This window comes from Engystomops pustulosus, chromosome 5 (assembly GCF_040894005.1).
Source record: "Engystomops pustulosus chromosome 5, aEngPut4.maternal, whole genome shotgun sequence".
NCBI classification, from domain to species: Eukaryota; Metazoa; Chordata; class Amphibia; order Anura; family Leptodactylidae; genus Engystomops; species Engystomops pustulosus.
The window spans coordinates 152,471,305-152,477,304 of record NC_092415.1 but is presented as its reverse complement, the minus strand read 5'-3'; positions in this window follow the sequence as shown (position 1 = coordinate 152,477,304).

Sequence of the window (6,000 nt, the reverse complement as noted above, 5' to 3'; positions counted from 1 at the left end):
CAAATGATGATATATGGAGAAAATATGCTAAAATCTCCAAAATTATTGGTCAGCCCTGGAAGTCTCAGATATTATAGATCTGGTCTGGGGGTCTCCAGTATTAGAAGTCTCTGATATTGTAGGTCAGCTCTTGGGGGTCTTTTCTATTACAGGTCATCTCTGGGAGTCTCTAGTACTATAGGTCAGCTCTGGAGGTCTCCTGTATTATAATCAGCTCTGGGGGAGACTCCTGTATGAAAGTCAGCTGTAATGGGTCTCCTGTATTATAGTTACCTCTTGTTGGTTCTCCAGAATTATATGTCTGCTCTGGGGGGTCTGCAGTATTATAGGTCTGCTCTGGGGGGTATCCAGTACTATATAGTCTGATTTAAGGTCTCCAGCATTATAGTCTGCACTGTAATCCATTGCACACTGCACAGTCTCCATTGTTAAAAACATCTGTCCAGGGGTCTCTATTATTATTAGTGCCAGGTTCCAGTTTTATTTTTTGCTTCAGACAAATTCCATTTTTATTTTCTGCTTTGTGCATTATAGTCTGCTCTGTGGTCTATTACAGTAGTTATTGTACATTAGCAGTATTTGGTTTCTCGGATGGCATTTGTGCTGTTCTGTGGTTTTGGCACATTTAGGGTACTGGTTACTACTGCAGTCCCCTAAAGTTGACAATGCGGCCTTCGATCCAATAAAAGTTGTGCACCCCTGATCTAAGGTAAATTTTGGTCATATGTACTATAGCAGTGACAGCAAACTTTTTAGAGACCCAGTGCTCAAGATGCAACCCATAATACACTTACTTCTGCTGAGTTAAATATTATGCAACATCATTTGCATGTTTTACACATTAATTAAGAGGGGTCTGGTATTCTTTCTAGTTACTTGAAGGGTGGGCCCAGACAACATTTTCTCTTGTGGACCCCAGATACTCCAGTTTAACAATGCAGGGGGAGCCCACAATCTCTTTATAGTACAGGGCCCAAGGTAGCCTTAATCCACCACTTAACCTCATCAGACAGACATTCCTTTACATAAAATGTCCAAAGATGAAGAGTCATGCAATCTCCAACTGTTCATTAGCTTAGACCTGCAAAGACCTTAAAGGGGCATCCCATATGGGCATTTACATTTAATTTAATTCATTTGCCATATGTAAACATTTCTTCAATTGGATATAATTAAGTAAAATGTTCCTGTGTGAAGATATTTTCTCCTAAATGTAGTTATGTTGTCACTTAGAAACAAGATATCTTCCTCGGATACGACCACCTCACATTTTGGCAGTGTTGGGTCCTGTCGACCACTTGGCTTTAGCGATTATTACCACAGGAAGGCTGTGGGACATGCAGTAACTCCCGGACATTTTATATACAAAAATCTTTTGTTTTGTGCAAGCTTGTTTCTAAGGGACCATATGACTATATTTATGAGAAATTATCTTCACACAGGTAAATTTTTTTTAATAACATCTAATTGAAGAAATGTATGTATATGGCAGATTACTGAAACTGAATATCAATGCTTAGATGAGAATGCCCCTTTAATCTTATGTTCATGAATCAAGAAAATAAACATGTCAGAACTTTTAAAATATGTTGGTAAATTACCTAATATCATTCCCCCACACCTACACACACATTACAAAAAACACAAGGTAAAGTGGACAACCCCTTAAATGCTATCCTTTAGTGTCAGGATAACACAAAGCATATTATGAATTGCATATTTATCCCATATGTGTATAAAATTGGTTAAAACGTGCCAACTTAACAATTGATTTTCTGGTGTAAAGCCAGAATGAAAACTCTGTTTTAGATGCATCATCACATAAAAAGCTGCAGGATATATTTTATTCTTACATCTGATGCCTATGTTGGCACACTTGGGAATAATTTGTTCTCTTCCCAAACACATCCAGCAAGGCCTATAATGTAATTCTGATGAGAAATATTATCGTGGCTGTAAGTTTAATGATGTATATGATTTTGGCTGTGTAAATGTAACATGTTACATAACTCAATCCAGAATTATATACAGTAAATTTTTTCTAACTCACGTGTAACACATGTGTATATGTAAATGCCCCAGTCCGCAGTATTTGCTACCGTTTCTGTCAGTAAACCAGTAAAAACTGTAGCTAAAATCTCCACCAGGAGATCTACACACCCCAGTATGTTCAGTTCAGAACCCCATAGAAGTATCCAAAATAATGTTGGGAGCTGGTAGTCCAAGCAGCTGGAGCCATACTGCCATTGACCCTCAATTTTTTTTCATGTACTTTTGTTCAACTGCATTCAATTGTTATTGTTAATCAATGTGATTAGTTTCCTTTTTTAAAATGATGTTTCATAACATACCATCATGAAATGTGTGCTTACTAGAGATGAGCGAACATGCTCGTCCGAGCTTGATGCTCGTTCGAGCATTAGCGTACTCGAAACTGCTCGTTGCTCGGACGAATAATTCGCCCGCTCGAGAAAATGGCAGCTCCCGCCGTTTTGCTTTTTGGCGGCCAGAAACAGAGCCAATCACAAGCCAGGAGACTCTGCACTCCACCCAGCATGACGTGGTACCCTTACACGTCGATAGCAGTGGTTGGCTGGCCAGATCAGGTGACCCTGGGATAGACTAGCCGCTGCCCGCGCTGCTCGGATCATTCTGTGTCTGGATGCCGCTAGGGAGAGAGCTGCTGCTGGTCAGGGAAAGCGTTAGGGTGTTCTATTAGCTTACTGTTAGGCAGGAGTGATTCTCCAAGAACCCAACAGCCCTTCTTAGGGCTACAATAACGTTCTACTTTTTTTTTTTTTTATTTGCATCTAGTACCATTTTGTGAGGAATTAGCAGGGGGACTTGCTACCGTTGTGTTTAGCTCTTAGTGGCACACATATCCACCTCAAACACCAAAGTGGGAAAATTTAGTAGGGGTTGGATTTCAATTAGGCACAGTCTGCCATTTGTCCTTTTTTATTTTACGTTTATTTTGTTTAATAACTCAGCGTCATCTCATCTGGCATAGTAGTGTGCTTTCATACTTGGCTAGAAAATAGCCATAGGAGAATCCAAACGGCTTACGCCTACAGTAGCGTTATATATTTGATTTCTGGTTGATCTGCTGGTGGCTGTACTTGCTGCAGTGCATCTACTAGCCAATTGTCAGCAATTTGTAGTGAGACTTGCGACCGCTGTGTTTTGCGCTTAGTGACGCACATATCCATTGCAAAGACCGAAGTGGGAAAATTTAGTAGGGGTTGGATTTCAATTAGGCACAGTCTGCCATTTGTCCTTTTTTATTTTACGTTTATTTTGTTTAATAACTCAGCGTCATCTCATCTGGCATAGTAGTGTGCTTTCATACTTGGCTAGAAAATAGCCATAGGAGAATCCAAACGGCTTACGCCTACAGTAGCGTTATATATTTGATTTCTGGTTGATCTGCTGGTGGCTGTACTTGCTGCAGTGCATCTACTAGCCAATTGTCAGCAATTTGTAGTGAGACTTGCGACCGCTGTGTTTTGCGCTTAGTGACGCACATATCCATTGCAAAGACCGAAGTGGGAAAATTTAGTAGGGGTTGGATTTCAATTAGGCACAGTCTGCCATTTGTCCTTTTTTATTTTACGTTTATTTTGTTTAATAACTCGGCGTCATCTCATCTGGCATAGTAGTGTGCTTTCATACTTGGCTAGAAAATAGCCATAGGAGAATCCAAACGGCTTACGCCTACAGTAGCGTTATATATTTGATTTCTGGTTGATCTGCTGGTGGCTGTACTTGCTGCAGTGCATCTACTAGCCAATTGTCAGCAATTTGTAGTGAGACTTGCGACCGCTGTGTTTTGCGCTTAGTGACGCACATATCCATTGCAAAGACCGAAGTGGGAAAATTTAGTAGGGGTTGGATTTCAATTAGGCACAGTCTGCCATTTGTCCTTTTTTATTTTACGTTTATTTTGTTTAATAACTCAGCGTCATCTCATCTGGCATAGTAGTGTGCTTTCATACTTGGCTAGAAAATAGCCATAGGAGAATCCAAACGGCTTACGCCTACAGTAGCGTTATATATTTGATTTCTGGTTGATCTGCTGGTGGCTGTACTTGCTGCAGTGCATCTACTAGCCAATTGTCAGCAATTTGTAGTGAGACTTGCGACCGCTGTGTTTTGCGCTTAGTGACGCACATATCCATTGCAAAGACCGAAGTGGGAAAATTTAGTAGGGGTTGGATTTCAATTAGGCACAGTCTGCCATTTGTCCTTTTTTATTTTACGTTTATTTTGTTTAATAACTCAGCGTCATCTCATCTGGCATAGTAGTGTGCTTTCATACTTGGCTAGAAAATAGCCATAGGAGAATCCAAACGGCTTACGCCTACAGTAGCGTTATATATTTGATTTCTGGTTGATCTGCTGGTGGCTGTACTTGCTGCAGTGCATCTACTAGCCAATTGTCAGCAATTTGTAGTGAGACTTGCGACCGCTGTGTTTTGCGCTTAGTGACGCACATATCCATTGCAAAGACCGAAGTGGGAAAATTTAGTAGGGGTTGGATTTCAATTAGGCACAGTCTGCCATTTGTCCTTTTTTATTTTACGTTTATTTTGTTTAATAACTCGGTGTCATCTCATCTGGCATAGTAGTGTGCTTTCATACTTGGCTAGAAAATAGCCATAGCAATAGGATAGCATTGTTTGGTTTTAAAAACTCAAAAACACAAAAAAAAAAAAAAACACAAAAAAAGTTAAAAAAAAATTAAAGCTATAACTCTCATTTTAAAAATGTTTAACCCGAGGGCTAGGGGTAGAGGACGAGGGCGGGGACGTGGGCGTCCAACTACTGCAGGGGTCAGAGGCCGTGGTCCTGGCCGGGGTGAGACACCACCTGCTTATGAGGGAGCAGGGGAACGCCGCAGAGCTACACTCCCTAGGTTCATGTCTGAAGTTACTGGGACTCGTGGTAGAGCACTGTTGAGGCCAGAACAGTGCGAACAGGTGATGTCGTGGATTGCTGACAATGCTTCGAGCAATTTGTCCACCAGTCAGTCTTCCACGCAGTCCACCCATGTCACCGAAATCGCCACTCCTCCAGCTCCTGCACCTCAGCCTTCTCCCCCCCAGTCTGCCCCCTCCCAGGAAAATTTGGCATTTGAACCGGCATACTCTGAGGAACTGTTTTCTGGACCCTTCCCACAGTCACAAACCACTTGTCCGGTTGCTGCTGAGCAATTTTCCGATGCCCAGGTTTTCCACCAGTCACAGTCTGTGGGTGATGATGACCTTCTTGACGTAGTGGAAGTGTGTAAAGAGGTGTCCGACGATGAGGAGACACGGTTGTCAGACAGTGGGGAAGTTGTTGTCAGGGCAGGAAGTCCGAGGGGGGAGCAGACTGAGGGATCGGAGGATGATGAGGTGACAGACCCAAGCTGGGTTGAGAGGCCGGGTGAACACAGTGCTTCTGAGACGGAGGAGAGTCCTCGACCAGAACAGGTTGGAAGAGGCAGTGGTGGGGCCAGACGGAGAGGCAGGGCCAGAGCTGGTGCATCAGCGCCAAATGTGTCAACTAGTGAAGCTCCCGTGGCGAGGGCTCTTGCGGCGAGGGCTAGATCTTCAGAAGTCTGGAGGTTCTTTAAGGAAACACCGGATGACCGACGGACTGTGGTGTGCAACATTTGCCAAACCAGGCTCAGCAGGGGTTCCACCACTACTAGCTTAACTACCACCAGTATGCGCAGGCATATGAATGCTAAACACCCCACTCAGTGGCAACAAGCCCGTTCACCTCCGGCCGTGCACACCACTGCTCCTTCCCCTGTGTCAGCTGATAGTCAGCCCCCTGCCCAGGACCCTGCCACAAAAACCCCATCGTCGCCTCCACGATCCTCCACAGCATCCACCAGCGTTCAGCTCTCCATACCCCAGACGCTGGAGCGGAAACGCAAATATAGTGCAACCCACCCGCACGCCCAAGCCCTTAATGTGCACATCTCCAGATTGCTTAGCCTGGAGATGCTGC